The following is a 25,469-nucleotide window of genomic DNA, read 5'->3' as shown; positions in this document are numbered from 1 at the left end:
CTATGTGACACTCAAAAGTAGGTCACTCATTTATTTTAAACATTTAGATTTTTAGTGGCTTTCAGTCCAAATTTACTTAAACTGCTGAAATCCACAGCTCAGCCAGTCTTGTTATAAACCTTCGTCACTTCAGAATATAACTTTACATTGGATCCACCTCTCAGTAAGTCTTTCTTTGGCCTGCTTTGGGTTCATGTATTCAGTTTTACACAAAAAAAAAAGTCTGGTGTTGTTTTAAAACGCCGGCTTTCTGATAGTGGTGAGTACTGGTAGTGCACCCATTTTTGGGATTTAAGAAAATTAATTCCCCACAATTCTAGGTTGCTTTTGGCAATCGGCATTGCCATTCCCAATGGTTTCAGACTACTGTGTGGGTAGTCCAATGGTGGTTTTAGGCAGTGCCCTTCTGTGCCCATAACATCGGCAAAAAGAGTGGCAGCCTATTCTCCATGCATTTCCCTGTGCATTTTCTGGGAAGCTCTGGCCATCATGATGTTTTCCATGTCAGTACTGCACAGTTTTGAGGTAGGGCTCGGATGCATGGATAAAAACATCCCACAGTCTCCAGCACGTGTCCTGCTGTGCAATCTCTACAATCAGGTTCACATGGGGGAAAACAATCTTCCTTCATGCCTTCCACTGTGCCTACCTATGCACTTCAGATTTTGTGGGAACGCGGCCCTCTCAGAACAGGCAGTTGAAATCTGCTTACTTCAAAGTCCTGGCGTCCCTTGTGTTCACCCACTTCTTCTTTGCCAGCACTGTGCTCTGCTTCTGTTTCTGCTACTACTACGGCCGCTGACTTGGTGTGGTTCATTAAGCTTAACAGGCTGACCTGGACTGCAACATTACTCTTCAGCCCGCTTCCTCGTCTCACTACTAATGGGATTATGGGACTTGTAGTCCCAAACAACACAATTAGATTTTCTTGCCAACTTCTCATTTCTAAAGGCATAGTTATTTTCCTTACATGCATTTAAAGAGGAAGTATTAAAGTTTACTTGAAAAGATGTAGGCAGTTGGTTTACACCAATTTTTATAGGTTTCCTTTCACTGTACCTTTTGGAGTAAGGGAGATTTTTGGTTTTATTAGTCGTAAACGATTTATCTTTTCTTGGAGTCTGTAAAGATGTCATAGTCTTAACCCACATCCACAGGTTTAATAGTTGGTTCCTACACATCATAATGACAATAAGCCATTCCATGTTTTGGCACCTTTTAAAAGGTTCCTTCCTTTCACGCATACATACAGTATCTCATCCCACTGAATCTCCTCACTTCCCTGGGCCTTGTCTCCTCCCATGTCAACCTAGCGCAGAACACCACCCCCAACGTCGGGATCATCCAGTGTCTACCTTTCCCTAGCCACCTGGGAGGAGACTTTAGGCAGGGTTTAAGTGAGGGATCCACAGGATTCATCACACACCCTCTTGTGTCGTCACCCCACAGTCCCCATCAAGCAGAGCCAGGCAGCATGCTCATCTTGGCACGGCCACCCACCATACTGCATGCTGCCTCCTCTTCTCCCTGCGGGTTGTCTTACCAGGCCTCACCACGTCCTCTGATAAAAAGTTATCTCTAGATCTGAAATCCTTTTGCAAACATTTGTGCAGGTTTGTCAAATGGCACCACATTTATAAGCGTTTACAATATTTTGCGACCCCCCCCACCCCCATCAAATTTTGTTCCCTCTTACCAAAACAGCTCCACACTTACGAAGACCATTCCGAATCTGGTCTAGAATAATATTCCAAGATTTCATGCCGTTTCATTGAGTAGCGCCAAAGTTATAAACCATCCAAAACCTGCTTTTCACCAAACCTGTAATAAAGAAATAGGCATAGATGGCCCCGAACATGTGAAGTGTTTGTGAACATCACAGCACAGGACAGTACCCGAACATCCGGACTGTTTGCGGACTTCGGGGGTGAAAACACCAGTTTTTTGGCTTCTTACAGCCATGTCCCATTACATCCTCATCACCCCTCAACTCCCCAGAGATTTTTTGTTTGACAAGTGCAATGTTTTTCAATAGGTTTTTACCGCGATGTTCACGAACACCGGCGCATATCCGCAAATCCAACATGGTGGGCGTTTTCAAAAATCTGATGAATTTCACGCTTTTCACCATCCCACCTTTGGGTGCATCCGATGTCTGCGGACATCATGTCGCCCTCTAGGCCAATCGGATGACTGTCCGTGGACCGAACAGGGAAGTGAGTCCGTGGACCGAACCCAGATATCACACATTTTTTTGTACCTACTTCTGGGCTATTTTAAAAAAAACTATTGGATGGATTTACACCAAATTTACGAAAGCACGCTTTCGGAACCAAACTGCCACTCCTGCCACAAATTTGGTGAAAATCTGTCCCGTGGTTAGGGCTGTAGACGTGAGCAAAGTGTTTTTTTTCCCCTATTAGTCTATGCAATTTTGGCCCCCCCGAACCCCCTACAACTTTGCCCCCCCTTCATTAAACTTCACCAATATTGCCAATTCAGACGGGCCATATACTTTTTTTTCAAAGTTTGGGAAGGATTCGTCCAGGGGGGGTAAAGTTATAAACCCCCTACAAAATGCTCTTCTTATGGGTTGAGCAACTTAACCATAACTACAGTTTTGGCTTAATATATTTTCAGACCTGTAGTGTGTGTCCTGCTTGAAACCCAACTCACTGGGTGGGGTCTGTGGGGGAGTGAGCCTGTTAAAATTGCATGTCAGGAGATTAAGCTGTACTCTCTTCCTGCACAGGCTATTGGCATGTATCAAGGATGGTCACTGGGCATGTATGTGAGGGAAGGGAATCCAAGTGTCCCTCCCTGCTTCACTTCTTTCAGATGAGTCTGACGGGAACACTTCGGGCGCCAGCCTCTATAATGCTCTTGAAGTGTTTAGCATTGATAGAAGCTGTTTAACGTTTGATTGCTAATTGCGTTATGAAGACAAGCTTTTTGGAATTCTAATTTCAGCTGCCTAATATTGTACTGTCTGAAGACCTTCGGCAGGCAGAACCTTCACATTAAAGCACCAGCACACTGGGAGTGTTGTTGGCCTAGTACATGGGCTATTGTACTGCAGAACTGCATTGCACAGCTGCACTTCATCAGACCTGCCAGTTAAATGGCGGGGCTCATTAATGCCCGCACACACCCAGAGATTTGTTCTGAACTGGGGGTGAACTTACACAGATTCTTACTAGGTGGCAGTGTGACATGCATTGCTTTTTGATAGAAATTGCTTATTTCCAGTGATCTAAGCCCCCCACCTCTTTTACAGAATCCTCAGATTGCCTAGAGATCATGCAAATGGCAGTACTGTGCAGTGTAACTCCCAGCAACCTAACATAACATACTTTTACCTTCTAGAATATTTTCTTGCTTGCATTTTTAAACCCATCATAATATTGGCCATGTCTGGTAAACATTAACCAATGCTCCAATTTCAAGGACGTCAACTACACTCCAGGGAGGTTGAAATGCATATGTGGTTCTTGCATTCATCAGAGCTGTAGATCTTGTGCTGATTAAGGTACATATGACACAGCACTACCCTATGAGACAATGACATTAATCGCACATCGAGCAAAAATGCATGCTTTTCTTTTAATGACTGCATACTGTGTTAAGCCAGAAGGAGGCAGACAATGGGTGGCATTTTTAACCAACACTTTATTAAACTTACAGAAAAAGCCCTATCTGTCCCTATAAAAAGGGGGGATTCCCTGCCTAACAGACATCGAACTATGGTGCTTGTCGTCAGTGATGTTGTCCAAATCCAACTAGTCTGTCCTCTGCCCAAAAAACTGACTTAAGGTGACCCTACCACTAAAAAAAAGGTTCAGCAAACAAAAAGGGGTCCAGGAGAATTGCTCCTTTCTACTGTACAGGCTTACTCAGCCTTATTAACATATCTTCATATAGTTCATTGTGATATTCTTAAATAGCCCCTGTAGTTCCTTAAGGGGGCTCTTCCAGTCTCTCTTAAATGTCCAGTGATTCTATGTTTCAATATGTCTGGTTTTTGCTCTTCTCCCCATTGAGTTTCTATTAGTGTATTTCTCCTGTTATTGAGACGAGTACCACAAGCCCTGTGGCCCTCTTGGTTGACTTTAGTTCATTAATACAGAGATGAGGGAGATGTCTCCTGTAGTAGTCTTGATTTCCTTTACTGGTGTTCCAGCTACTGAGACGAGTGAGATGACTCGCCTAGTATTGACTTGCTTCAACGTTTTCCCGATTACTGAGACGAAGGAGATGACTCCCGAAGTCTTCTTGACTTTCCCAATTGCCTTCTCTATGCCCCTGTCCCCTACCGGGTCTCCCGTTGTTCCCGTTACCTTTGTCTTGACAGGTTGACGTCACCGTTTCTTCCTGGGATCACAGGTTTCCTCTGTGCTGGTAAACGCTTCCAGCGTTTGTCTCTCTGGCTTTCGGTTCTTCTTCGCAACTCCACGGAGCCCTCTGCTCGGCAGTCTTGGTGTCGTTTTGCAGACAGCGCAGTCCACCCCGTGGTCATGCCACCGCCTGAATCTTCCAGTCCTTCACGTGTCTCGGCTCGCTGCTGGCTCCTGGACTGATTCTGCTTCGCCATTTCCTCTCGACCAAAGACCAGCCTGCTTCCACTGGTTTCTCCCTCCCGTGTTTGAACTTCCCAGGCTACACCTGCTCGGTGTTGGCTTCCCTATTCTGTAAGTCCTACCTCAATGTGTATACTATCTGGCTGGGTCCTCCCCAGTGGAGGATTGTTGCCCTTCCTCAGTCTCCATGAAGTATTCTTCATGACTCCATAGCTCCAACTCTTTCCAGTGATTTGCTTCCAATGGAGAAGTGATGGTTATTACTCCTGCCTTCCTTCTTCCTAGTATGAGTGGATCCAACCTGTTGCCACTCGTCATGTTTCCTTCACTCTTTGTCTTCTCAGTGGTTGTGGTTTTTAATGGGTTATGGGAAGAGGTGTTACAATAGTGGTCTGTTCAGGTTGGAGATCTTGAGGTAGTGATGACCTTGGGGTCTCTTAGGATACAGGGTCAGGGAGTTACTACCCCCAAGAAGGGAGTCCCTCCCTGTCGGGTACCACTTGCTGCCACCCCAAGGGGGAATGTTGCGTAGCAGGCTCACCTCCCTAGCCTCACAGGGAAGGACTCCCCGGTGGGGAGAAGTGACGAGATCCTGTGAATCCTCACAATACCCATAGTGCTCTATCCTGTGCCCCTGAACTGGAGGTCAAGCTCCAGGATGGCTACTAGTTGGCCCTGTGACATGTGTAGCTCTGGTTATATTGTGAAAGGGGTTTTGTTTTGCCTTTTTTAAACCCACCATAATATTGATGTGCATGGTTTTGCAGGATGTTTTAATCATGCAACCAGTTCTGGGACGTACATTTTTATTTTTTATTTTTATTAACCTGGGACCCCCAATTTAACTACATTGATTCGCTGCAGCCTCCCTCCCCTTTTGGGACACAAAACACAGTTGTGCAGAGGGTGCATTTATTATTAACACAGAAATAATTTAATCAATTTAAATGTAAACACATTATACATATATGAAATTCCAATGTCAATGGTGACTGTCGTGAAGAATGATCAGTGTGCTAGTCACCTCAATTTTCAATGCTACATTTACCGGAATAGACTTTTGTAACACATATCACCATATATACATTGTGTTTACCGTGAGCACACATGCACTGTGGATTGAAAAATGCATGAGGGTCCAGGATAGTGTTTTAGTTAAGAACCATAATAAATGAGAACATCCCTGCCTAAATCTCTGTATTTGTAATAAGCATAAACACCTCAATAGACATGTGTGTGTTTTAAACAGCATTGCAGAAACTCCATTTAAAAGACAGGCCACTTAACACTCCTGCATGTAAACTTCTTGCAAAAAGGAGAATGTATGTCTAGCATGTATGTTCGGTAGATTCCCTTAATGATACTTCGGTTGCCATCACCGTGTAAAAGTGAACATTTCTCATTTCTGTTCTGGTCTGTTATATTTGATCGTTTCTGTATACCGCCTTCTGTGATCTCTTTTTTGACTATTGAGATTTTCTTTTTCATTCATTGTTTCTGATTGCACACACATAAATTTGTTTACACCATGTATCTATTTACTGTAATTGCTATCTGATGTACCTATTGCTGTTCTAGTTTCCACTAATTTTGTGTTAAATATAATTCACAATAACAGAGATTGTATTAGACTTTTTTTGTGATGGGCAGAAACACTCGGTTTATTGGATTGGAGACAATGGCAAGCATTGGTGGTAAAACTCCTGCCCCAATCTTTGTTTAAAATGCCTCTTCAAAGCTGATATTTTAATACGCTGCGTTTCTGATGCATAGTTTATTACATTTGCCTTTGGAGCTTGAAGAGTACCCACATCTTAACTTTCATACTTATATTTATTTCTTAAGTACTTTGGCAACCAAATCGGCTTAAATGTTCTTAAGTCAATTAATGCATCTCCACAATGAAAACAACTCGGATGGCCTGTTTGTAGTGCAAGTAAACCGCTTGGCAGACCTCTGTGGGAACGCTGGAGTACTCTGTGAGGGTAGTGTCTCTGTTCTTGTGTCGACCTGCTGTAGACTATACTTTTTGAAACCGTTTAGCGGCGTAGGATTCCTCACAGCTCAACGTTTGTGCCTTCAGCATTGCCCAGATTCAGCTGTTGCCGCCCCACACACAGACAATACAAAACCAGATCATGTTTAAAAAATAAAAAAAAAAAAACGCCTGGTTGATAAATCTGGATTTAGTTGTAATATACACAATACACTGTTTTTTTTTAATATTTATTATGCTTGGTGGAATTCTAGCTCCTCATATGCAGCACTTGAGTGCAAGCGATTGTCTCCTAATTCCCACGTTTCCAGTCTTCATGGCAAAGCATCCAACTAGGGCATTAAGTAAAGCAGCCACTGCTAATGGAAGATGTTCTTTTCGTTCGCTACCCTCCCCCCTGAAGTATTTGGAGCAGCTCCCATAGACAGTGGCATTATAAGTGAGGTTGCTACCACTTGACAAATGAAGTTATTCCTTAATGCTTTACACCGAGCTGAGCCGCTTCGCCGTGGACGTGCACATGTTTATTTAAATGCTCAGGTGTCCATCTTATTGCACAGGAAATGCTCACAAGTGGGCACTGACTAAGACTAGAAGAGTGGGGCATGTGAATCACAACAGAAAGATCTTGTCTGAGCTGTTACCATCATCCCACCAGGTGTCCCATATGAATCCACCCAGTCACCAAAACCTCACTCACACTTACTACTCTAGCCATTTGAGTTAGTTTCACCCCAGAGCTCAAGTCCTGAATAACAAACGTGGGGGTACTCTGACATAGGCAATGGGAAGTGACGTCACATCATAAAGTGTGAAATATGCACATTTGATCGGCTTTCACAATTACAGGAAGTGCACAGGACAAATCGGCATTTGACAAGAGAACCGAGTTTCCTATTCCATTGCTGGCTAAGTATAATAGTTGCATACCTTTTATTCCTAAGACTTGGTACCAAACATGTCTTGTATAGAAGAATGTCAAGTGTCATGCCTCACAGTTGCGTTACGTGAATTCCAATCCAGGCCGCAATACTGTTTACTTCTAGTGGGTGCAGCAAATTATTATTTTTTTATTCCTTGAAAAAACACAGGTGGACACTATCCACCTGCGTGTTCCCTTGACTGTGTCCTGTTTCAACCCGCACATGGAGTAAGATGCACATTTCTGGAAACTTGCGGCCCTCCAGATGATTGACCCCGCACAATTAAGTATGCTGCTTAGGGCTGGTGGGAGGACTGCAGCTGGAGAGCCAAAGATTGCAGACACCTGGTGGGTGGGGACATGAATTTATGTGGCTTTGCAGATGCTTGTCAGTTCATTGCACCTCTTCAAGATACTGCTCAAGCTTTTCCGTTGTTAATATATCCATGGCCTTACTTGCTGCTTGTGGGGAACACTCAATATAGCTGACTGCCTGGAGTGGGTGTGGCGCTCGTGTGACCTCCATCAGTGGCTCGACTGCAAGAGCAGCAAAGAAACCTGTAGTGGCCCGGTATTCGCATGAGTAGTAGGAGCTGCTGAACCCATGGCCTCGGGGAGCTATATAGATGCATCGATATGCCAGCTTCACCAGCCAGCCCAGCGTCCCTACACCAGCCCTAAAGATGGCTATAGGAGATTGACCACTTCATCATTCGGAAGAAATGCTTGAAATAGTACGGTCTTTGTTGGAGAGAATTTGATTAAATGCTTTCTTTTCTACTGCACTGATTCTTCTATATGACGAGGAATTTTGGAAAGATTATATACTTGATTTTATGATGATTTGGAACACAGATAGGTCTATCTTTTATGGCGGTTTTGGCCGAAATAAAGACATTGAGTAATTATTATTTTTTTTTAGAAAAGTGTGGCTCTGCTTACTCTAATAATTGTATATAAAAATGTTCTATGTAAAGCGGTTTGGATAAATGCGTCAAATTATTATTATTCTACCTCCTTCCCTTTCTTGATTTATTTAAATCGTCTTCATACCCCTCGTACTAGCTGGCCTTTTCCTAATCTCATCTATTCATAGGTGTCAAAGCAGTGTTTGCAGTGTGTTCAGAACAATGTTTTCATCATTCTGACTACACATGCCGCCAACACACCTGGAGCCTGATTCATGGAATTATTTGCGTGAAAAACGCAGATTTGCGCGCCTTTCTGGGCGAAAATCCCTGTTTGAAGTATGGGTTTTTCGGCCAGAAAGGCGCGCAAATCTGCATTTATCACGCAAATAATTCCATGAAGCAGGCAGTTGGTCTTCTAAAAATCAGCTTGTTGGCTTCTGCCAGTCTTGGAACGTCAGTATCTGTCTGCAAGTCAATGCAATCAGATCAATGGTCGCGAAATCTAAAGGCACTATCAATAGAAATGAATGAGCACTGCGAAATCCATCGCTATTGATGGCAGTGACCACCACTCCCATCTAATTATCAGCACACTCAAAATATGTATTATTTTATCGTTTCAGGGTCAGTGGATGACCGGTTTGCTACCAGACAAATTCCCTCTCTTCCTGCATCGGCGGCTTGCTTATAGATTGACTTTATAATTCGTGTTTAATGGCTCGCAGCTTCGTTCGCATTTTTCTTCAGTGTTTCATACCAAACTAGTTCCCATATTCGATTGTTTGCGATCAGCAAGCAATCCCTATGTGGAGTTTCCACGCTCTGACTCCATAGCTTTTGAAGTTAAAACATTTTAAAGTTTGGATCCTTTTTTGGATACAGACACTTGGAAACACTGGTGTTTTTGTCCATTGGGAGAAGTGTGGCAGACTAACCTGCCTTCGCATTTATGTAATTCTCTTGTACACTCCTTAATGCCGCCCTCAAGCTCCTTCAAAGCGGTGTACGCGGAGACGTGTGCGAGGCTGCAGAGGAATCGAGGAATGACTGTGGAAAGAAATGTGGCGACAGTGTTACAGCTTAGTTAGGGAGCACACTCCGGAGACTAGGATAAAGAGGTGTCGGTCACATAGTTTGTTTGTTCCTCAGTGTGTCCTAATAACCGACCTCCCCAGTGTCCCCCAACTGCCTGGCTGTCTGCTGGATAGGCAGTCCATAATATGGAGTGAATGAGCAAGAGGGAAATCCCAGGGCCCCCAGGGCCACACTCCTTCATTTACTTGGGTACACTGCGCTTCTGAAAGGCCAAGGACATCTGGGTTCGAGGGATGCCCCTCTTCTCGGGGGTGTTGAAGGAGGGACTATGACACTAGCCTAGCCCTTGATGGCCAGGGCAAGGCTCCCAATTACTATGATACTAAGGATTGGCAATCAAAAGCCCCTACCCTCTTTCAGTTCCTGTATCCTGGGTTCAGGCTTTTGGAGTGAGCAGTAGAGTGGGTGAGTGGTGCTATGAGGTTAGTGTCTCCCATCCAAGTCTGGTCTGGGGGCATTTTGTACAGTGTCCTTGAAAGCAACAGCAGTGCTCTAACAGATCATTGAATGTCCGTCTTTAAATCTGGCTTTCTATTCTGTTGCAGTGACGGCTTGTTCCAGTAGCACAAACAGTGGGTGAAATGTAAATGTCCCATTTAACAGACTTTGGTGAATCAAAAGCCCTTCCAGTCTTTCATTCACTGCAGCGAAAATAATTCCTTAGCGTGGAAAATCCTAGTCTTTGGCTGGTGAGAAGAGGCAGCACAGTGTCAAGCATCCCAAGCAGTCCAAGCCCCACCACAGCAGTCCTTTCTCATAAACCTCAGGGTAGACTCGTGAAGCTGTGGTAGTATTTCCCACAGACTGGTCTCATCAGACACTGTGGCGCTGCTGGACAGGATTTACCCTTCCAACGATTTACTCACACTGCAGGGAATATTCAGGGCGACACTGTCATCTGCATCTCTCCCATATGCGATTCTGAAATGCTGTCACATTGGATGTACTTGTACCACGCTGTAGCTCATCTAGTCTCACCACACCTGCTGCTCACAACTCCACATGGATTCACCCAGAACCATGATGGTAGCCCTGAGCTGCACTTCTGTCAACACACAATACGTTTTGTGTAAACCTTATTGTTCTTTTCATTTTTGGTCACTACCCGTATATTAATTCCATTGGTTGCTTCCGACCTATTCATTCTATTGCCAGGTCACTAGTAGCCTATTAATTCTATTGGTTGGTCACTATGAGCCTATTAAATGTGTTGGTTGGTCACTACTGGTCTATTAATTGTTGTCATTACCAGCCCATTCATTCTCCTTTTTAATAGTTATTAGAATATTGATTGTGTTTGTTGGTCGCCACCGACCTATTTGGTTTGTTGATACTATTATTTCTACTAGCTGGTCAGTACCAGCCTATACTACTACATGCCTATTGTTTGTCTTGATTGCTACCGTCCCATTACCAGTATATATGTGCTAATATTTATTTGGACTGATCATCACCAGCTTACTGTGGCCACCAAGATTAACACTACTGCCATATGCTCCTGCTGATCCATCCCTTTGTTCCTTGCATGTTTTCTGCCCAACTCACACTCTTCACCAGGCTTGCGTCAATCCAACTTCTTTAACACTCTTCTCTCTCCCTCATGGGGCCTTCTCCTACCCCGATGCTTGGGTCTTCTGCTCTCACTCCCACAGCCACTCTCTCTCCCTCCTCAACTATCCCTCCAAGTGGCACACTAACCGCTTTTCTCCAGCATTGGATTTTTCATAGATTTACATGCTGTGAATACTCCCCATCATTAGGCTGGGAATCCTTGGTTACTTTTTGATTCCCTTTGCCATAGGCAAGAACCACCTACATGAACTCCCCTTGTGATGGGTGTTTTTTGTCCCTACCAATGGGACCTCGAGTAGCTGTAGACTAGACCCTCCCCTTACTCTTCCCTCCAGATTTGAACTGAGTGTTCAGCTGAGGGGAGTCCTCTTTTTTTTTCATCACAGTTAGAATTTTCAATTTAAACTTCTAATTAACATTTCAACAAACAAACCCTTTTTAGACCCTGTGCCACTTGTGACATCAAGAACGTATATGAGGAAGATAAACACTCCGACTGCATATACTGTTCATACCCCCACCACACGGTTTAAGGCTGCACTATCTGTCAAGGTCTTGGCTCCAAGATTCTCAAAGATAGAAATCGAAGGCTTGTCTGCTGGCTAAATGAGCAAAACTATCCTGAATACCCTTCCGACTTGTTGACCAATAGCATGGTCATCCCCACCGAAAAGCATCCACGCCTGAGGGAAAGGGCCAGGTCAGAAGAATGGCCGGGAAAGAAGCACAAGAGCGCCCACGGCTATGCGCCAAAGTGTCTCGCATCTCAGCCGTTGCCCGAATCGGTGGACTTGGCTGCTGCTAGCTGAAAAGCAAAGTCCGACAAACAAAAATGCACTGTACCACCGGACAATGAAGCACCGAAACAAGATGCTTTCGGTAAAAAGGTATTAGCAATTGGAGCCAAAATAGTAAAAGCAGCCATGGCCTAGCCATCATAGCTAGATACGATAGGGAAATGTGGCATAAGCTTGCACCGATACTAGAACATCTCCCAGAGGAGAGGCGTAAGGAGGCGAAGGCTATCCTAAAGGGAGGTGAAGAGGCCTCCCAACACCGGTATCAACATGGCTGTAGACATGGCAAAAGCAGGTTTCAAACAAGTGGCAAACTGAGTAGTCCTAAGAAGACAGGCCTAGCTCTGAAGTACAGATCGGATGTCCACTACAAGGTGATACATGCCTTTCGAAGGTGACAACCTCTTCGGTCCGAAGATCGACAAAGCCAGAAAATCAATCAAAACGGACACCGGCACAATCCGGTCGCTAACATCCCTACAAAGCCGTCTGCTTTTTCGCCACTTCAGAGGAGCATGCGGCAGAGCATCCACATCCTCTTCTAACAAAGGATGTCTGTATTTTAGAGGCTCAACGTACTACTCACAAGGTTATAAAAGGGCGTACCAGGGGTACTAAAAAAGAAATAGTTTTTGGCAAACCCAACACCGCAAGCAACCCTCAGGATCCGAAAGGAGGCGGCAGGATATGCTCCAACAATGACAATCCAACACACCGCGTACTGGGGGGTGAGGATCGCCAGATTCGCAGGTGGCTGGAAGAAAGTAACTGAAGACAAATGGGTGCTGGATGTGGTCCAACACAAGCACTTGCTAGAGTTCAAGCAAATACCCCCTCCCATGCCGCCAACCGTAGTCGCACAAAACCGCACTCCTACAAAAAATGCAGCTCATGCTGCAAAAAAGGGCCATAGAAAAAGTCCCCAAACGCCAAAGGAGAAAAGGAGTGTACTCCCAGTACTTAGTAGTCCGCAAACCGGATGGAAAATAGATACCCATTCTAGATCTCAGAAGGTTAAACAAGCGCATGATCATTTTACAAGACTTGGAAGCAATCCAGCACCACGACTTCCTTGTATCTCTGGATTTCCAGGACGCATATTTTCACATACCCATCCACCCAGGGCACAATATATCCCTCTAGTACATTGTCAAAAATTTTCATTAACAATTCAGGGTCCTACCATTTCGCCTGAAATCGGCTCAGCACACTGTTACAAAGTGCCTCGCGCCGTTGGCAGACAACCTATGCAAACAGGGAAACAACGTCTACTTTTATTTAGACTGGCTGGTACGATCCCCATTCAGGCAGGGAATGCTAGTATCCATGGCAACTACAGTGTACCTATTGCAAACATTGGGCTTCGCCATCAACTACAAGATGTCCTTTTTGTGGTCATTCAAGAGACTCATATTCCTGCGAGCAGAATTTTCCACCCAAGAACCAAGGGTGCGTTTGTCCAGCGACAGAGTAAAAATCCTTACGGCCCGGCTGAAAACATTCACGACGAACAAGGAAAAGATGGTATACTATTCAGGACAATGACATCCTGCATACCACTGGCTCTGCACTGCAAGATTCACGTGACACCGCTACAAGAGTTCCTAGCAGAAAACTGGTTGCAAACCACCAGATCATGTGGGGGACAAGGACCAAATCCCTCTCAAACTATACTCACAACTTCGATGGTGGACAGCCAAACCAACTGTCTCCAGGGTAAAATAATTTCGGGGCTCGACACTCAGCAAGACACTAGTCACAGATGCCTCCCTCCAAGGGTGGGGCGCTCACATGGACCAGATATACGTCAACAGGCTATGGACAACCCAGGAAATATCCCTGCATATAAACGTGCTCAAACTCAGAGCGGTTTGATGGGCACTCGAGTCTTTCCTCCCGGTAATACAAAACCAAACGGTCAAAGTCCTCATGGACAATACCACCAGAATGTATTACCTGTGGAGGCAAGGTGGGACAAGATCCAAAACTTCGTCAAAAGAAGTGCAACTTACATGGCACTGGGCCATAGCCCACAGTATCAGCATCCAGGCGTTCCACATGCCTGGGATACACAACCAGACAGCCTGTGGAAACAGAAAAATTGATATGAGGCCGGGAAGCCCAAAAGGAAACACACCAACACAGGTTACAAAGGACATACAAAGCGCTTTAATCAAAGATACAACAATTACCAAAAATCAATTGACATACGGATAGCTATTCGGCCCTCAGAGTAACAGAACGAACCATCAACGGTAGTTCGCCGTGTTAGTGTGAGAGACCGAACGTTGGGATACTCTGGTTTTTATACTTTTTATCCAGCTCTGGCCAACCCCCCTCGTGGGTTAATCATTCTCATAACCAAACCTAGGGTTTGTTGCCAGGTCAATCCCATAATATATGCATCTTTGATCAGTTCCGCTGATACAGTTCATTTACACATAGGTCAGGGATAGGACAAGGTCTCAGTTCGCGACCCTAACAAGTGGCCTGCGGGTATATTATTTATTCATGTGTGCGGAGGTCACAACGGCCAGAATCCCACTCGAAATGTCATTCGGCCTCCATTTTGTGGTTCAGGGTGACTTCCACACTACAAGAGAACCTAAAATGGCGGCTAAATCCAAGATGGCGATTTACACAATACATTAAGGTCAAGACCTTGCTGCAGAAACTATGTACACGATGTTTTTAGACAACTTGGCGTAGGCCAACATAAATTCAAACAATGCGATAGGAGGTACAATATTATTTCGATTTCCACAGACCCTCCTTTTGGCCTATGCCAAGTGCTAAACATCATCCCTAATACTTTCGAAAATAACTCCATGTATTATCATCCATAGATTCTGCATCATTGTCTGTAATGTCTATAGCCGTAAGGTCGTTCATAAAAGCCTCTTGTACCATGAATTCTTTAGATGCTGTACCTGGGGTATATATTTTATGCCCTATTGCGCTCACTGCTTGAGCACAACACCCCCTAACATTCCACACATACTTGGGAGGCATTGAAAACAGCAACAAAGAAATAACACAATCCCTAAAATAACCAGAATAACGGAAAGCACCTTCCAACCCCAAGATCGCAAAGAATCCCAAAACCAAGTACTAAGGTTCCAGTCTCCTACAGGGATATGGACTTCAGAACTGAGAGTATGTAAGTTCTGAATTGCTTTAAAAATTGTTGGAGAGGAGTCTGGTACGAAAACACAACAAGCGAACCCCACTAATTTGCATACTCCACCTCATTCTGCCAAAATGACATCTAATGCCATCCGATTTTGAAGTGCTACCAATCTTATTGCCTTTTGCTCTAAGGTCATATTGTAGAGTATGTCCGTGGTCCGGTTGATCGTTCTCTCCAGTACCCTTGCTAATCCCCTAATGTTCTCTGAGTTTGCTATTTGTCCCCAAAAGGGTACAACTGATTTCGCTATGTCCCCTAATACTTACCCAGGGGTATCTCCGTTGTCGTCTCGCCACGGGCGAGCCTTAGAAATCTCTAATGTACTTGCTACAAATATCCCGGGTAACAATATTCCTAAATAACAGGTGCCCTGCCAATCCTTGGGCAACCAGGGAAATGCTAAACTACCACAAACAAAATAAACCGGTCCCCCTACATACAGAGGCCTGTTTTCCCCAGTCAAATTTACAATGTTTTTACAAGCTTCAAAATCTCCCATTGGCCTAGTGCCATTTCTCTGTACACAGAAGGGAACCGAGTCAGGACTATGATTTACAGAATAAGAAGGAGGTACAGCGTCCTTATTGCCTATCGGAGCCATTTTAAAGGAAATCAGAGTTTGAAAAGGAAGAGATAATTTGTCAGACGGCCTAATAGAAGCGACGTTATGTTTACTTCTATTTGCGAAAAGCGAGCATCCCAGGGGAGTCAATTCACGTTTCTCAAAATCATTTAAATTAGTTCCATCAATGTTCCCTGAGATGCTATCATTCCACCGGCCAAAGAATAGTGCTCTAAGAGAGGCATAGCAAGAAGTCGTTAAAGGTAGAGGATGTATATACCATCCCAGTCCCTTGTTCCCATGTTGCGGTAAATGAGTACAACTCCAACAATTACTCTTATTAAAAATGGCATGAGTAGCATTCATTACTATCATCAGAGTGTTATTATAATACTTTTGTCTATGTTGGGAGTCTCTAGGGGACAGAGTGTGAAGATGTACAGAAGGAGTCAAAACAGTTGGTACGATCTTGGTCGGTAATAAAGGTTTCAAAGGATAGATTTCTTCGAAATGCCAAAGTCCTACAGCAGCAGTTGCGAAAATAACAATAACAATAATCATAATCAAAACACAACAGTACGTTTTCGGGGTCCAGGCACATTGTTCATTGTTCGATTTGGTCACCCCCTTATCTAAAAGTCCAGTGCGGGGAGCAGCGGTGAAGGTGGCAGGCATTGTAGTTTCTCGATCGACGGCCCCAATGTTAGTTGCTGGTGACACTACGGTCGCGTGATTTCTTAGTCCTTCCCAACCCTAGCCAGCAGAATCCCTTTTTGCTCAACAAAACTTTCTCATAACACAATTTTTCAATCACTTCCTTTCCAGATGCACGACACTCGTGCCGTTGTTCTATTTCCGTGGTCGAAGGTTGTACCTGATGGTACCCAAAATTGTGTGGTCCGGAAGCAAAGTATCGTCACTTCCTGAGGGAAGCGACGTGTCGGTGGCGACAGAAGTCGCAGAGCTCGAGACAGTGTTTTCCGGAAGTGATTTTTCAAGAGAGTGCAGAGACGAAATGGACTGTTCCCCAAGCTCCTCAGGCTCAGAACTTCTCCGACGCACTCACAGCGCTGTTTGCTACTCCAGGATCAGAGACTGTAGCATCAGCGAGGGGTTCTGCTTCTTCTGTAGCGTGTGGCGTCGGGTGAGGAAGTTTCTTGACGTGCGTCGCGTGAATCCAGTTCTTCTTTCCAGCCACCCGCACTGCTGTCCTGGTGACCAATAATACCTGATGGGGTCCCCGCCAGCGAGGCGCGAGACAGGAAGACCTCTCGTAGGCCTTCAAGAGGACCCAACTTCCAGGCTGTATATCATGTCCTGGGCCCGTGAACCGTACAGGTAAAGCAGCATGCACCTGGTGGTAGATGAAATACAGGTTTTTAGTTAACTGGTTAAAGTAGTCTACAAGCAATACATTTTCCACCTCCTTCAGGGCTTTAGGTTTTGGGAGACCCCAAATATTAGCAGGTCTCCCCATTACTACTTCAAATGGAGAAAGCCCAGTTCTAGTCTGAGGTGTGGTACACATAGCTAATAACACAATAGGCAAAGCATCTGGCCATTTTAGTTTGGTATCAGCACATGTTTTTGCAAGTTTATTCTTTAAAATACCTTTGTGTCTTTCTACCAACCCAGCAGATTGAGGATGCCTAGCTGAATGAAATCGTTTCTCAATACATAGGGCTGCACATATTTGTAAAATTACTGCTGCGATAAAGTGAGGACCATTGTCCGACCAGATTATCCTCGGGAGCCCAAATCGAGGAAAAAATTCTTTTACCATAATCTTTGCAGTGGTCATGGCAGTAGCATCCTTGACGGGGAAAGCCTCGACCCATTTACTGAAGGCACAAATGATTACAAGAACATATTTTAGATTATTACATCGCTCCATTTCAATAAAATCAAAATGTATAACCTCAAAGGGGACAGAAGGGGGCCCAAAACTTCCCCTTGGAGTCACTGTCCCCTTACCCACATTGTGCTGTAGGCAGATCATACAGTTCTGGACATGCCTCTTTGCAGTGTCCAGAATCTTGTCATTCACCCAGACCTATTCTAACATTCTCGTGATCTGCTGGGCACACACATGCGTAGGACCGTGTGTCATCGTAACCATTGCCAATACATAAGAATCAGGAAGCAACCATTTCCCTTCGGATGTATCCACCCAACACCCTTCGTCATCCAGTTTCCCCATTCCTTCAGCCCGCTTTCTAGATTCTTTCATCGTTGCATCAGTCTGAATATCTCGCACAGACCCAATACCTTCATCCATTATACAAACATCTCTAATTTCCCTCGAGGCATACATGTCCGTGCTAAGGTCTGTGGCCGTTTGTCTGGCTATCAAATCCGCGAAAGGGTTCCCTTTGCCCACATCATCTATGACCTTGCGATGTGCTGCACATTTCATGATCACTAACCGTTTAGGGAGTGAGAGTGCCGAAAGTAATTGCACTATCAAGGGGCCATGCTGAATCTTGGTCCCATGTGAGGTCAGGAACCCTCTTTCCGACCAAAGCTTCCCGAAGTTGTGAGCCACCCCAAATGCGTACTGACTATCAGTATATATATTTACTCTTCACCCTTGGGAAAGTTCACAAGCTCGGGTCAACGCTATAATCTCTGCGGCCTGCGCGGAGTTATGCGAAATTCTCTTAGTTTCGACAACTTTGCTCAATGTAGTAACTGCGTAAGCAGCTGTAGATGTACCATTCGAAAGTTTGAAGCAGGAGCCATCGCAAAACGGCTCCCCTTCTGCATTATCCAAAGGAGTATCTGTGAGATCTATCCTGCCCTTCGTTTCTTGTTCGGTGGTATACAGGCAGTCATGTGATTCTTCGTCACCGCAAACAGTATTTTGCGGGAAAGGTAAGAGTTCAGCCGGATTAAGAACACAACACCTCTCAATTTGAATATGAGGGGAAAACAGGATTAGTTCATACCTTGTTAACCGTGCAGAGGTGAGGTGTTGCGTTTGGGTTTTGTTCAATAAAATATCAACAGAGTGAGGTACCATCAAAATCAAATCATGGCCTAAGACCATTCCCTCACTCTGTTTTACAGACGCGGCAGCAGCAGCAACAGCGCGCAAACATCTTGGCAAAGCGCATGCGACAGGATCAAGGGCAGAGGAGTAGTAGCCGCACGGCCTATTCTTCCCTCTGTGTTCCTGTGTTAACACAGCCAAAGCACATCCATCACATTCATGCACAAACAACGCAAAGGCCTTGTCATAATTTGGAGTACCCAGAACCGGTGCCGAACATAGCGCGGTTTTGAGAAGCTCAAATGATTGTTGATGTTCCGATTCCCATGGCAGTGGCAGAGAAATGCCCTTCTTCGTCAAAGCCAACATCGGTTTTACCACTAGTGCGAAATTCGGGATCCACAACCTACAGTAGGAAGCCATACCTATCAGGGCTCTGACTTCCTTCTGCGTATTTGGAACAGACATGCCAGAAATGTGTTTTATTCTTTCAGGTGTCAATCTTCTCCCCTCCTTTGACAGGAGGTAGCCTAGATAGGCAACCTTCTGACAACAATATTGACATTTTTTAAGCAAAGCTTTGTGACCATTTTTAGCTAGATGAACAAGCAACAGTATAGTGCCTTCTTTACAGGCATTCTCAGAATCTGCAGCCAAAAGTAAATCGTCAACATATTGAAGCAGCGTGCAAGTAGGCGGCAATTCAAGGGTGTCGAGCTGCTCTTTCAAGGTTCTACTATAAATACTAGGACTTTCAGTATACCCTTGAGGTGCCCTTGTAAATGTAAATGAGCGTCCCCCCAAAGTGAACGCAAACATATATCTGCTTTCTTTATGTATAGGGATACTAAAGAAGGCGTTTTTCAGATCCACAACGCCCTAGTGCGTAGCCGTAGCAGGGATCATTGTTAATATCGTCGTCACATCAGGTACAATTGGAAATTGTGGGGCGACCACTCGGTTAATAGCACGAAGATCAATTATAAACCAGTATGGAATTGCATTGTCGCCTTTCTTATATACGGGTAAGATCGGACTGTTACACAAACTACCTGTAATCTCTTCGATCACCCCACGATGTACAAAATCGGAGACCATGCATTTCAAAGCACGTTCGCCTTCAGCTGATATTTTATACTGCGGGATGCGTGGCAGTTTCACCCCATGTTTCAGGACTATTTTAACAGGCTCAATATGCAACACTCCGACATTGTCGTCCACCGCCCACAAACATTCCGGGACAATGCTAAACTCGGGAGGTAAAGGTCGAATCAAGAACTGAGAATTAGGAAGTTACTGTGGTGAAACCGTTAGCCGTACTCCATCTGGAGAACAATGAATTACTGCATTCAATTTCTTTAACAAATTCAACCCCAGCAAATTCTCTCCACAGTTCGAAGTGAGAAGAAAGGGACAATGGTCCGTAAAGGGACCCGAAGAAACAGATACCGGCGCAGAAACCGGACAAACAGTTGGTACACCAGAAAACCCTACGGGAACATTTGTTTGCCCTGACAGTGGGATGTTTGGAACCCGAGAATGATCAATGGAGCACTTCTGTGCTCCAGTGTCAATCAAAAACTGGCGTTTCCTATTCCCCACTAATAATTCAACGTAGGGGCCGCTTTGATTAACGGGAATAGGCAAAGGTTCCAAACCCTGCTTCGGGCAATCCTAATAATACGGAGCCTCGTCAGAAGGAAGCTCTTCAGAAAGGTAGGCAGCAGAAGGGTGATCAAATATGTTTCTCGAGTCCATACTCGAGGTCTGATTTTCCAGTGAAAAAGGTTGCTGAGAATCTTGTAAAAGTTGACCTCTGTCAGGGCCCCCTGCTCCAGGGCGGCCCCTAGGTCATCTACCCATACCTCCAAACGCATTGTTTGACCTCTGGCGAAGGACAGGGCACTGTGCTCGCCAATGACCTTCCTGGCGGCAATAAGCACATTGAGTAACATTCACAGTACTCAGAGGAGCATTTCCTTTTGGAACGTACTCTAGTCTGTGCCGTACCTCCTCTGGGGTTTCTAACAATTTGCTGCAATAATACTTTGGTTTTCAAATCACCCTTTCTCTTTTCGATTTTCTCCTTTTCATTATTAACACGGTTCTCATAATACTGAGCCATGTGCAAAACCTCAGATTGAGATTTTGCCTGCCAAGCGCTCTCTGAGGACATAATTTGTGACTGGATGTCAGGTAACAATCCACGTACAAATTTGTCCACAAACAACCTCTTTCCCGACTCTGTACCTAAATTCTGTCCACTGAAGTCAGAAAATACCTGCTCGAATCTATTAAAAAATTTGGTGGCGCCTTCAGTTTTTCCTTGGACACAGGCAGTAAGCTTGTCCCAAATAATCCTTTTCTCTGGAATTATAGTTTTTAGTTTAGCGACAATCCTATCAGGTAAAGTAAGTATTACCTGTGGCGGTTTCTCACCAGCTGGTCTTTCTCCATCAATTCTAATCATATTTGCCCACGTATCTCCCAACCCCGGCACGTCATCTATTGTCCGAACCTGTTTCCATACATCTACGGGTAGGAGTACAGGGAATAACAAGTCAATGTCACTCAAGGTGAACACAGAGGACTGTAGAACGGACTCTTATTTATTTGGAAAACCCCGTCGGGTTTTTCCTAATATCGGGAACTGATTGTCTAATTGTGTTCACTTCCTGTCGTGAAAACGGGACGTGAACAAATTGCGATACATAATGTGCAGGGATATCCACAGCGGGGGCACCAGTCCCAGCGTTGGCGGGGGATCTCAACTTTTGGGACAAAGGTCGGAGGAACCTCTCTCGTAGGCAACTGAGATATAGGTACCTCCGGCCGCTTACTAAGCAATAGAGCCAGGTCGAGCGCTAAGGCAGCTGTAGAAGTGTCGGGCGAAAAAGCCCTCTTACAAATCCCCAATAATTCTATGGGGCAACTAACCCTCTTCCTTACACATTCTTCTTGCAGGAGCTGTACCATCACCTGAATTACCTTTCTTTGCATTCCTACTGTATACTGACTGTACGTGTCTTACACTTCGTCTGGCGGTATCGATGAATCCGAGATCCATCGAACCGCATCTTTGGTACATTCGTACTTCCTCAGGTGCCGCTCTTCGGCACGGAAGGAACCGTTTCTGTACATATATTCTATCGTCATCATCCTCATCTCGTGATTTTTCCTAAACTCAAACAATGTTTCAACGTGTCCATATACCTTCTGCTCCGTGTCCCTCGAAAGTGCCAAAGCATTCAGATCTCTCACCCCTTGTGGAAGATCAGAATTTTGTAATCTACCCCACATCACACACAAATGAGTCCCCAAACCTTCAATAAAGACATTTTTCTCGGGAAAACTATTCAAATTAGATAATGTAGAAAAAACATTAGCTTGATCACCTTTCTCCATGCAATGCTTAGCCCATGCAAACAATTCATGTTTCCTATCTGCAGAAACAGTACTACGAGTCACAACCTTCGACCCTGCACCTGGATCAACTTCAATCAATACGGGGCCACTCGGGAGCGGAGGTATAGGTAAATTCAACAAAGGTGCAACTATCGGTGCAGGGGGAAGGGGCGGTGCGATAAGCGGAGGAACAACAACCAAAGGACTAGGAACAATAGGCTGTACAGGAGGAACAGGAATAACAGGTGCGACAACAGGAATAGGCAGAGCGCCTAAAATAGGGGCATATGGAGGAGGCGCTGAGGCATCGGGCCTGCGTTCATTTAATAATTTCTCAATAAATTCTTCAGAAACATAGAAATCTTTAGAGGGGTACATTTTTTGGACTCCGAGTGAAAAGGCTCTAGCCATATTTTTAACTAATTCTGACCGCTTTTCTTTATCATATAATAATGCTTTTTCAGCGTTTGTTTTATGACGACAATTTCAAAGTGTCAGGGTTAAATTAAGAGCCGGGTCACGACTGCACCTGACCAAACCTAAGGAGGACCGTACGGTTTACAAAGAACTTACCTAACAAATTTTACCTTGTGTTTGGTGGTTTCGGCAAATCTGCCCGCCTCAAAATTGGACCCTCGTCAAGATGCCGTGTCGGACCACACGACTATCATCCAAGGATCGGATCGTGCAGCGCTGCTGAGGTATCGCGTCTCGATCGGTCGGGCCCGCAGAATCACACCATCCGATCCCGGTTCGATAGTCTGCATCAACCTTCAATGATCCGGCATCAATCTTGAGGGTCCCTATTCGGGCGCCAACTGTGGAAACAGAAAAATTGATATGAGGCCGGGAAGCCCAAAAGGAAACACACCAACACAGGTTACAAAGGACATACAAAGCGCTTTATTCAAAGATACAACAATTACCAAAAATCAATTGACATACGGATAGCTATTCGGCCCTCAGAGTAACAGAACGAACCATCAACGGTAGTTCGCCGTGTTAGTGTGAGAGACCGAACGTTGGGATACTCGGGTTTTTATACTTTTTATCCAGCTCTGGCCAACCCCCCTCGTGGGTTAATCATTCTCAGAACCAAACCTAGGATTTGTTGCCAGGTCAATTCCATAATATATGCATCTTTGATCAGTTCCGCTGATACAGTTGTTCATTTACACATAGGTCAGGGATAGGACAAGGTCTCAGTTCGCGACCCTAACAAGTGGCCTGCGGGTATATTATTTATTCATGTGTGCGGAGGTCACAACGGCCAGAATCCCACTCGAAATGTCATTCGGCCTCCATTTTGTGGTTCAGGGTGACTTCCACACTACAAGAGAACCTAAAATGGCGGCTAAATCCAAGATGGCGATTTACACAATACATTAAGGTCAAGACCTTGCCGCAGAAACTATGTACACAATGTTTTTAGACAACTTGGCGTAGGCCAACATACATTCAAACAATGCAATAGGAGGTACAATATTATTTCGATTTCCACAAGCCAACTACCTAAGCAGACAACTGTCCCAAAACCATGAGTGAGAACTTGACTCAGCAACACTACAACCACTATTGCAACGCTGGGGGCGGCCGACAGTAGACCTGTTTGCCACAATCCACAACAAGAAATGTTCCAGCTATGCCAGCAGGGCGCCCCAGAAGGGCTTGATGGGAGACAAGTTTGCTTTTCTGTGGAACGGTCTTTTCGCATGCGCATTATTGCAGTTTCCAATCCTATGCAAAACGATACTAACAATCAAGCAGCACTCCTGCAGACTGATTCTCATTGCACCGTACTGGCCTTGCCAGACCTAGTACTCCAAAGTAGTCCAACTCTCCAGAGACAACCCCATCCTGCTCAACAATCGGCCAGACCTCAGAACGCTCGGCAAAGGGAACATTCTGCACCACAACCTTCAATCACTATGGCTGACAATGTGGCTCCTGACAACGTGGAGGGCCTCTTCAGATGTTTTCCACCAGTAAGGCGGATCTTGCCAGGGTGGAGCCTCAACACCATGTTCGCAGGGCCAATGAAAACACCATTTGAATCTATGGCCTCAGAGCTGCTAGACTACCTATCTCGGAAAGTGGCCTTCCTGGTGGTTATTGCGTCAGCTAGAAGGGTGTCTGAGCTGCAGGCCCTCGCCATCAACCTGCCGTACTCAAGGTTCCAAAAAGATAGAGTACTTTTTATGACCAATCCACATTTCATTCCCAAAGTACCCACATAATTCCACACAAATTCAGTCATATCCTTGCCAGCATTCTTCAGCAAACCCTCATCACCAGCAGAGGTGGCTCTACATTCACTAGACCTCAAGCGAGCGCTGAAGTACTACATTTGCAACACAATTCTTCAGAAACTGAACGCAACTCTTTGTAGCATATGGCCTGACAAATAAAGGCAGTGCTCTATTAAAACAAAGCATAGCAAGATGGATCTCATCAGCAATCGTTTTCTGTCACAAGTCGTTGGGAAGCCCCTGCAGGCCCCCTGTGCCCACACATGCACACTCGCCAAGAGCCAAAGGGGCTTCAGCGACATGGTGGTCGGGAGTACGATCACTGAAATCTGCCAAGCAGCCATGCGGTCAGTGCTGCGTACATTCGCAAGGCACTACTGTGTGGAGAAGCAGCATGCTGAGTATCCTGGCTTGCAACATTGTGTTACTATTGACTTCTGCAATTGTATTCACTCTCCCCTCTTGCTTCTCCACTCTTTTGACCGCTAACTCTCTGTTCTCTCCTCCTTTCCCTACTCCCTTTTCCTACCTCCTCCCCTTACTTTCATCTATGCACTTACTCTATCAGAATTGTCCCTGGACCTAGTATGATAGCAACCTTGTCTGTCTCCTCCCCCCTCCCCTTACTGTTTTTTTCCTCCCCACACCCCCTCCAGCACTATCTGAAATGTCATCAGGGCTAGTATGATAGTCTCTTGTTTTGTTCCTCCCCTACCTTTCTGCACCCCTCTCCCTCACCTTTTGTTTTACTCCGGCTCTACCAGAAATGTTGTCAGGCCTAGTATGGTAGTTGTCTGTCTGTTTCCATTTCCTTCCCACTCTCCCCCTCCCTTCCTTATCTAGGTCTTAGCTCTTGCACTATCTGAAATGCCGTCAGGCCGATAGTTAATTTCACTTCTCCAGCATGGGGTCTGGCATGGATTCACATGCTCATGAATATTCCCCGTCGTCAGGCTGGGAATCCTCGGTAAAGAAAAAACCAGTATCAGTTTCGTTTCTGATCTGTCTTTCGTAGTAATAACCAATCACTGGTCTCTGCGTCATACTGACCACAGCCAATGACTGCCCTCTACCTAAGCACCGCCTCTGGCAGCCATCTTCAGATTTTTACCGCACGTTCATGTGTTGGGATCCTCGTGCTATTGCTCTCGAGCGTTAGTTTCACGTTTTTTCTCAAAAACTTCGTTTTTTTCGGTCAAAA

At 45.1% G+C, this 25,469-nt stretch overlaps 1 protein-coding gene across 1 annotated transcript in view; it reads left to right on the top strand.

The window, feature by feature from the left end:
• SND1 (staphylococcal nuclease and tudor domain containing 1) overlaps positions 1–25,469 on the top strand; it is a 2,477,133-nt gene that overhangs the window by 2,336,129 nt on the left and 115,535 nt on the right. The window lies entirely within an intron of this gene.

Source organism: Ambystoma mexicanum, chromosome 12 (genome assembly GCF_040938575.1).
Source record: "Ambystoma mexicanum isolate Mex_15411 chromosome 12, UKY_AmexF1_1, whole genome shotgun sequence".
In the NCBI taxonomy this organism is placed as follows: Eukaryota; Metazoa; Chordata; class Amphibia; order Caudata; family Ambystomatidae; genus Ambystoma; species Ambystoma mexicanum.
This window is presented reverse-complemented; position numbering and strand designations above follow the sequence as displayed.